The sequence below is a fragment of the Polistes canadensis genome, unplaced genomic scaffold (genome assembly GCF_001313835.1).
Source record: "Polistes canadensis isolate GaletaPanama2010 unplaced genomic scaffold, ASM131383v1 scaffold_209, whole genome shotgun sequence".
Classification (NCBI taxonomy): Eukaryota; Metazoa; Arthropoda; class Insecta; order Hymenoptera; family Vespidae; genus Polistes; species Polistes canadensis.
In genome coordinates this window covers 56,078-65,587 of record NW_014569756.1, presented here as the reverse complement: position 1 = coordinate 65,587, position 9,510 = coordinate 56,078, and the positions used below count along the sequence as shown (strand labels likewise).

The 9,510-nt window shown below is 30.5% G+C and overlaps 1 protein-coding gene and 1 non-coding gene across 3 annotated transcripts in view; both read right to left on the bottom strand.

Moving 5' to 3' along the window:
* Positions 1 to 7,121, bottom strand: part of LOC106789970 (tubulointerstitial nephritis antigen-like) — a 17,067-nt gene extending 9,946 nt beyond the window's left edge. The window contains exons 1-2 of one of the 2 annotated variants that reach the window (XM_014754559.1): positions 7,011 to 7,117; positions 6,679 to 6,749 (exon numbers count right to left, since the gene is read on the bottom strand). The gene's annotated coding sequence lies outside the window, so the exon portion shown is untranslated. Of the gene's footprint in view, positions 1 to 6,678 lie in introns of both variants that reach the window. The other variant, XM_014754558.1, reaches the window with a different exon arrangement.
* Positions 7,122 to 8,618: 1,497 nt separating this feature from the next.
* Positions 8,619 to 8,690, bottom strand: Trnap-agg. The gene has a single exon. It is a non-coding gene; the product is annotated as a tRNA-Pro (tRNA).
* Positions 8,691 to 9,510: the final 820 nt, after the last annotated feature.

Sequence of the window (9,510 nt, the reverse complement as noted above, 5' to 3'; positions counted from 1 at the left end):
AATGATAAACGTTAAAAAAAAACGAAATTAGATATTAAAGTTATATTAAGTTTGTTAAATGTTTAAAAGATGAATAAATAACATTTGTTTATTATTCGAAATAAAAAAATCGATTTCAAAATAATATCACACACACACAAATCGGTACGAAAATAATATTTTTCTCTTTCTCTTTTTCTTTCTTTTTCTCTCGGAATTCTGCATTTTATCACGAAAAGCATATGTTATAGTTGGGACAGTAAGTAGACTATGAAAAGCAAAGCGGAAAACTTGTCACCATCGTATTGGAAGTGTTGAAAACTTTAACGAGGGCTCAAAGTGTTTGTCCGAAGATATTTTCTGCTCTAATAAAATCATTTCTCTTTTTCTATTCTTTTTTGTGCTCTTTCTCTCCTTCTCTTAGGTATGGCATAAATAATAAATATGAAGGAATGGTTTCTAGTAAGCTAGAAACAAATAAGCAATAATCATTCATCGATTATCTTACATAATTAACAACACGAAACGCGTGCAAACCACAATTAATGCGTTTCTTCAACGACAATAACAACGATGACGACAAGAAGAAGGTAATAAAATGTCAAACTCATCTTTTTATTTCTTTTTCTTGTTTTCTTTCTTTCCTTTTCCTTTTAATCATTCTTTAACTCTTTCGTTTACTATATCCCCCTTTCTATTTTTTTTTTCTGTTTCATATATGACCCAGTCTTTGAATTACTCGACACTTCGTGCATACACTTTGTAAATTAGCCCAACGAATAAAGTTTACGTATATCTTTTATTCTCTTTTGTTCTCTTTATTATCCATCTTCTTCTTTACATCACTGTAATTTTCTCCCTAGCCTATTGACTCGGTAAAATCGTGACGTTTAAGTCTGGACACGGTTGTAAAACGAAAGTCGACCACCATTTTGATCGGAGGTCAAACGTTTCGTTTAAGAAATACGCGCCTGTTTAATAACACAAGACACCTCCTTTTTATTGTTCTATTGTTTTATCTCTCTCTCTCTCTCTTTCTCTTTCTCCATTGCTCTCTTTTTTTATATTTTGTTTTTTTATTTCCTTCACTGTACACACGTAGAATACGTTCTTTACAAAATGCACATAAAATATGCAATTTCTCTTACGAATATTAATCAGCGTTATCGTCTTACAACAAATTCAAGCGTCTCACGTTTTATTTTCTTTTATTTATTTATTTTTTTTCCTTTTTTCGATTCCTTTTGTTTTTTTTTGTTTTGTTTGTTTCGTAAGTCTCTTCTAGAATACGTTCATAAGAAATGCATGGAAAGGAAACAAAATTATAAACTCGAACTACCCGTACGAATTTTAATTCGTAATTCTTAAATCGAGAAAAGAAAAAAAAAAAAAAGATACGGGAGATGCCTAAGATATTTTTTCTTTTTCTTTTTTCCTTTCGAAGCATGACACCATTTTTTGTTCTTCCCTTCTCTTCTGTTTACCAAACGGCGCGCCATTGCTTATTCACGTTTCTACAAATTGTTAATACTAAAAATAACCAGTACGTCATATTAACCGATGATCACCACCACCACCACCAACATCAACACCACTACCATCACCATCTTGTTGGATGCGCTCGTTGCCCCAAATTCCGATCGTTGGTGTACCCTAACGAGATACATTGTTTACATGCGAGTTCCCGAGTGTTACTGACACGCAGGAAGAAAAAAAAAAAAAAAGAAATAGTACGAGAATGACATTAAAAGAATGAATAAAAAAAGGGATGGAAAAAACTTGGTAATTCTACGAAAGACAGTAGGAGTATTAGGCGTACGGCCAAAGCACCTTAATTCAACGGCCAAATTGTTAGCGAATGCTACCCAATTCTTATTTCTAGTACCCGAGAGACCCAAAACTATATTTGTATTGCTTCTAAAAAAAAAAAAAAATACCAAACCAAAAAACAAAGAAACAAATCAATGAAAAATTGATAATCAAATAATTGAGATAAAAGATTGGATTTCTTTATTTTTTTTTCCCCGTATAGAGACGTGATCTTGTACGAACATTATCTTAAAATGATCAATGTTATTCGCGTTACGTAAGTCATAAATTAATTGAATATTTTTAAACTTTACTATGCTATTACCGTTGTGTAGAATTAATCATATAGCAAACGAAATCAATCATTTCATAGAAAAGGTTAGATAAAATGACCAAAAAAAAAAGAAAAAGACGTTATTACATGTAAATACGATAATAAGATTAGAGAGATTAGGAAATGATTCACACGATGATTAGAAAGAAAATCGATCGTATCATTTCGTTGAATTTCGTTATAGGAATATAAAAAACAAGAAAAAAAAATAATAATAGGAAGTACACATGATTTTATAATTCATAAAAGTCACGTTGTTTCATAAGATTAGTCGAAATGAGTATTGTTACATGGATCAATTAACTTACATTCGTAATGGTTTTAAAACAATTACTTGTTAACGCAGTCTGAGTATTGTGGTTGACAATTAAGTGTTGTGAGAGTACGCGTACCAAAAGTAAATATAGCGATGACAATTCCGCACCGATCCTCCATCTATCTTTGACCAATGTATGCATAGACGTAAGTAATCACAAGAGAAAGAAAGAAAGAGAGAGAGAGAGAGAGAGAGAGAAAGAGAGAGAGAAAGTACTTATCTTTTTCGCTCCTCAACATTTTTTTGTATCACGGATCATATGATGACCCTTTATATCATTTCTTAATTTTTATTTTTATTTCTATTTTTGAATATTTTTTTTCTTTATTTCTCTGTCTCTGTCTCTCTCTCTCTCTCTCTCTCTCTCTCTCTCTCTCTTTTTCTCTCTTAATGATAGATAAAAAGTTCGCAAAAATATGTAAAAGTAAGAAAAAAGAAGAAAGAAGGAAAGATAAAATTGAATATATTACACGTGAATTATATTTGGGCTTATGAAATCCCTCGAGATCTACTAATTGCTTGTTAAACTGATTAACCGTGACCTTTGAACAAAAATTATAGTAGCATTTTTTTTATCGACTCATTTCTCGAAATAAAAATGAACATATTACGAGAATGCGTGCTTTGCGTGCGTGCGTGCGTACGATGTATTTGGTGTATACGTATTTAGGCATGTTTCGTTCGCCTTTAGAGAGAGTTGTCTCTCTTATTTGTTATATAAAATTGTACGAAAATATTTATCGTTTTCTTTTATCAATCTCATCGTTTTTTATTTTTATTTTTTTCTTTATTTCTTTGGTTTGTTTTTCTTTTTTCTTTTTTTTTTTTCTCTTTTTTTCTTTTTTGAAGAATTACTCAATGATGTCAACGTTTAACGACGTCTATTTAAAGTTTTTACATGGATAAATAAACGTGCATGGATATATGCACATAAATTCTATTACTATAATTACTATTTTGTCATGCCAAACAAGAGAACCTTTATTACACGATACTATGAGAGTAATAGACGATGACGTCTTGTACAACGCTTATTTTTAATTACTATCACATTTGAGAAAGGGTAATGCTAAACTGTTTGAATTTCTTATCATGACGGAACGATCTTCGTCTGGCATAGATTAATTTTATCGAAGTGCAATGTCTTTCTAAACGCACCAACCTTACTCACGAGTGGCCCACTTTCGTTGTTCGGTTTATCTGACGATCAAATTCTAAGTACTTATCCGTATGGTTGCGTTTTAACGTTTATCGTTGAAATACGATAGTAAATGTTTATCATATTATATCTAAAATAGAAAACAAAATGTTTTTTGTAAACTTTTAATCCTTATTATTATAATGTTTTCCTTTTTTTTCTAGTTCGTTCTCTGCCAACTTTAATTTAATTTTTTTTATTGTGATATCTCGTTTGTACATTGTTTACATTTATTATATATATTGTTTTTTAAATATGATACTTTTCAATTTCATACAACGGTGCTGAAAAATAAGGTTCGTATGCATTTTTTCAATCAAACTTTTACTTACTGATTTGTTTTGTTTTAGAAACTCTAGAGAGAAGTAATTTTGTCATCCCCATAGATGACACATCATAGTGCAAAGGATTAAATCATATTTTTCAATCCCTTTTTCTTACCATTTACCAAAAAACCCAAAACGTTATAATTTTTTCTTATGAAATCGATAAGAAAAAAAAACGAAAGTTTATTTTCATCAAGGTTCACTCTAATATTGTTAGATAATTCTTATCGTTAGTTTAAATAATTATTTTTCTTATCTTTTATATATATTAACATAGAATAAATATTAAAAATTATGAAAAATGAATTATATAATGTAAAAAATTATGAATACAAAAAGAAATATACAAAATTAATAGACAAAATTGTTAAAAAATAATGTCAAAGATGGACGACGAATGGAATCGTATCGAGGCACGTTTAACGTTAATCGATTTTCCGTGACGAGAACGATCATGGAGATAACACGCTATACCGTTAAGTAATGCTAACATTTTCGCTGTCTCGTAGTATCCCTCTCTCTCTCTTTCTCTCTCCCTCACTCTCGAACTATGTTTTAACATTCTTCTCTCGTGGTACGCTATGGAAGAGCAACGTAGACGTCGATTTATTCCACGAAGGTGGAATTCGATTTACCTTCGATGGATCTCACGTGGCCTTCCTATCTCTCTCTCTCTCTCTCTCCCTCTCTTTTTCTTTTTTTTTTCATATCGATGTTAACCATTAAACATTTATTATTCACCGTACGCTTGATTATTCACTTAATTAATATTTTTTCTTTCTTATTTTTTTATTTTCAAATTGAAATCAACGTGGGCGAGCAAATTCCGCTTTCGTGCGACATAAACGAATATATATATATATATATATAATCTCTCTTACAAACAAACAAAAATCCTTAATTATTATCGATATCACTAATCATCCTGCCGTTTGATTGACCATTCAATTTATTTTCTTTTCTTATTTTTTCTTATTGTTTTTTTTTTCTTCTCCTTCAAATTAAAACCAGCGTGGGTGAACATTATTTCGCTTCCGCGCGTTAGAAATAATTGATCTTAGAAATAACAAAAAAAAAAGGAAAAGAAAATAATTAAACATTGGCCGTGACTTTATAAATAACTAAATGAATATAAATGACATTGTCAATCGTATTATTAACGATCGGAAGAATTCTTATTACGATTTTTAATCTGTTATGTTTTATCATTTTCTACCTTACGCCTCGATCGATATATGTTTTCAAGTTATGTAAATACTTGTGGTGTGTATTTCTTTTGCAAAAAAAACAAAAAACACTCCTCTTATCGTTCTTAGCATAAAATTACAGAACAGTTGAGATATGAAAAGAAGGTAACATACTCGTATTAGTTTGGCGCCGATGCGAATTGTCAATATCTGACTGATATTATTCGCATCTCGTTGCTTCATGAAATTGCAATTTAACGTACTTTCATTATTCTTCTTATTCCAGACAAAAAAATTGCGTATGAGATAGTAACAACAATATTTTCTTAATTCTACGAGTTTCTAATGTTATATATAAAAATAAAATCTATCTATTCATTATTATTATTATTATTCTGTCATAAACAATTTCGATAAAATACTATTCGAAGAGTTAAATTACACAAAAATTTCTTCCAAAGTTTCTCATTAATTATCGATTACATGATACCGATTATATTTATCGTGAAGTTATCGAAAGCACTTTTACGCAACGTTAAATTTTATTCGTATTTTTTCAAAAATGAACAAAAATATTCCTCCACTTAACCCAACAGCCACCCACCCACCCAAACAGAATAGAAATTCAAACACGCGTCAAAGAAAACAAACAATCCGGCGATTATTTTTATTCGTGTTGCAACAAGACTAAGACATCATAGATAACATCTTCGAAAGATAAAGATAACTGGTTCGTAATCAATTTCTTTTCTTTTTAAACCACCTCCAGATTCATTTACTCTTTCCCACCTGTTGTCCTCTCTTCGTTATTTTTTCACGTAAATTTCAAAATCATCTTAGCATTTGAACCTTCGTAGTAAGGAGGATACGTTAATTGCGTAACCCGCAGATGCGAGTGCTATGCACGTTTCTGTTTGTATTGAAGAAAGAAAGAAGAAAAAAAATGATCTAGAGAAAAGAGGGCAAAAAATTGCCAAAAAAAGAAAAAGTGCCAATAACGGGGCAGTGGGGCTGGAGGGGCAGCTGAAGAGGGAGGGGCCGTTTAGTAGAAAGCCTTTGTTGATCGTATAAACAAAATTATCGTTCGTTAAACTTAGGTAATATTTTAACCGAACCATTTTATAATTTTCTTCGCGAGAAGGAAAGATACGTGGCTGAAAGAAGCCTCGTTCGGAGTTGACGTTGTATTTAGCAAGTCAATGAGCATCTTCATGGAATATTATGTTGATTATCGAAAAGAGAGAGAAAGAAAGAAAGAAAGAAAGAGAAAGAGAGAAAGAGAGAGAGAGAGAGAGAGAGAGAGAGAAGGTGTCATATATTTATTGATACTTTTGTTATTTAATTAATTACATGTCAGGGTTGCTACATCGAAGTATTCTTATCGATAAACCAGACACACGGAGTTTAATCAAACATACAATTTACATACTTAAAAAAGAATCATACAAAAAAAAAAGAAAGAAAGAGAGAATATAAAGAAAGAAAAAAAAAAACAAAGAAAAAAAAGGAAGATAAAACTCATCACTTACTCGAAGTTTCTCCAAAGGAGATGCAAATGAGAGGACTATCTTCTTTCCTGTTCCTCGATTGGAATGTAACACTAAGAAGTGATCGTCGTCGTAAGGAAACTCATGAAATGAAGATTTCGTGCGAAATAATACGTTACTTAAAAAAAAAAAAAAAGAAGAAAAATACAGAAAAAGAAGTAGCAATAGCAAAAGACAAAATTGTGTTTAAAAAAATAATATTGAAAACAATATCACAGCGAGTGTTCGTTTAAAATTTAAAAAGACAAAAAAAAATATCAGCTCTTTTTTCTGTTGTATCTTTTCTTTTTTTTTCTTTTTGTTTTTTCGATTACACGTTCTTAAAGAGAGGGATGCGATGACAAGAGTTGTGTGTTCACTACTGCTGGCAGCTTGAAAGCGCGCGCCTAACTGACCCGCTGAGATGGTAGGTAAACGCAAGCTAAACTAAGTCTCCGTATCACAATTCGGTTCGAACCCGCCACGCAACACACATGGATGATATAATATATAAGTAAACGTCTCTTCAGCAAGTCTCTCTTCCTTTTTCTCTTTCTCTTTCCCTTTCTCTCTTTCTCTCTTCCTTTCTCTCTCTCTCCCTCTCTCTCTTTCTTTCTTGCTCTTACATGGTGGATCTCTTTGCGGCTTAATGTCAGAGAAATGCGAAGACGAAATTGTGCTAATATACTAAGAATGCAGATATTGTTATGAATCATGCTCTCTTCTTTTAGATTTATCACACATATGACCTTATAAGGAAGTTATGTACTTCTTATTATGTATCACGAATTTATCTATCTTTAACTTTTATTAGTTTGCGTTACATGCGCATGGAGGATGGTGTATATATTTGGGTTTTGCGCGTGTGTGTATATGTATGTGTGGGTATGTTTGTGTTTGTATGCATTCTTTGGTATATCTGCTAGCCTTGCAATTTTTCTTTTGTTTAATATGCTTTTTACTCTGTAAAAAAGAGACTGTTTTATTTATTTCTAAAGCACTTATGAACGAATTAGAAATCTCAATTTTATCTATTTAAAGGATCTATTGAATAGTTAAAATCGTACCCAGATATATATATATATATATATATATATATATATATATATACTAAGAAAAAGATAAGTTTGTTGTAATTGTATTTATAACATGCTTATTCGGTTTTAATGTTTATTATTGCAGTTTTATGTTCTTTTTTTCTTTTAATTACTTTGTTCTTCTAATTGCTTAAGTAGTTTTGAAAACGTTAGAATAAAAGAGATGTCAAGTATGTTCTCGAAGACAGATAAGGAGTACAATTTTTCTAATTAATTAGAGAGAATACTCAATCGTTTTTAACAATCATACAATTTCTTTTAAAATGCCGCAGGATAAACGACGTATAAATAAAAATTCGAATAGGCCGTTTATAATCTTATCGTAAATTCAATATCGAGCATTTACTCGCATCTTTTTATTCCAACGCTACCAGCCGATAAGAGAGCTCTAAGAAAGTAACTTACTGTTAGTCGCATGAGTGAAACAAACCAAAGCGAAAATTAATGCGTGCTACAAATTTACATTGTTGTCAATATTTCATTAACATTAAGAAATATTATAACATTCAAAAATTGAAACTATTTAAATAAACGATGAGATATATAAGAAGACTTCAAATGTAATCTGCGTTTTTAAAAAAAAACAATATTTCCAAATTTTCAATAATTTACTTGTTAATGTAATATTATTGTTTACTCTGCTGAACCAAAGATTTCTAGACTTGTTTTACAATCTAAAAAAAAACTAATCTAACAAAGTCTCGATAAAGAATAATTAATTGTTTTTTAAATTATATTATAGAAAAAGAATATTAAACAGGTAATTAGTTAATAAAATACATATAATATATGTAAATATAAGATGCATAAATGCATTTAAAGAAATAAATCGAAAAAAAAAATGACGGGCTCGTCCGGGATTTGAACCCGGGACCTCTCGCACCCTAAGCGAGAATCATACCCCTAGACCAACGAGCCACAAGCCACTTGTTGAGAACCTTGAATTTTACAAAGAATATAAGTCAAAATTATGACCTCAATCTTATAAAGTATAAACATATAGAAACACATGAATGATTTTCAAATAAAAATCATTAATAACGTAATAAAATATATAATTAAAAGTAATACAAAGTTTTCTCACACGAAATCGAATAAAATAATATTGAATAAATGACCAAAATCCTTATGAACATATGAATAATGCATGTAAGCAACGAAATTGAATACAATATTCCGCGATCATAGTAATGTTCTTAAACGTTTTACTTAGGTCTCGTCCTCGATAAAAGAATACTTTATTATCTCCTTAAAAATTTGGTGACGCAGCGAATTGTATATGTATATGTATATATTTATATATATCCCCACTCAAAAAAGCATGCGCATTAGTTGCACTCCTCTTACTAAAGTATCCATATACTTGATCTTTATAAATAGATCTTGGTAGAAGATTTTTCTTCGTGGAAAGTAATTTAATGCTACGAAATGTGGGTCGAAGGCTTGCTTACTTCTGTTCAATGGAAATTTCTTACCATGATTGATCGCACCAAAAATGGCTGGGCGCAATCAAAAAATAATAAAAAAAATCATTGAACTATTTCAAAAAAACTTTCCACTTATTCATTCTCGGATAATTTATTATGTATTATTATATACGTTGAGAAGCATGGATAATAGACACACAACTCATACGAATTTTCACGCTTTTTAACACTGTATATACATGTGTGTATACATACACCATCTTCTTTATTAATAGTCCAATTGATTTTTAAACGCTCTTCCTAGGCGCGTT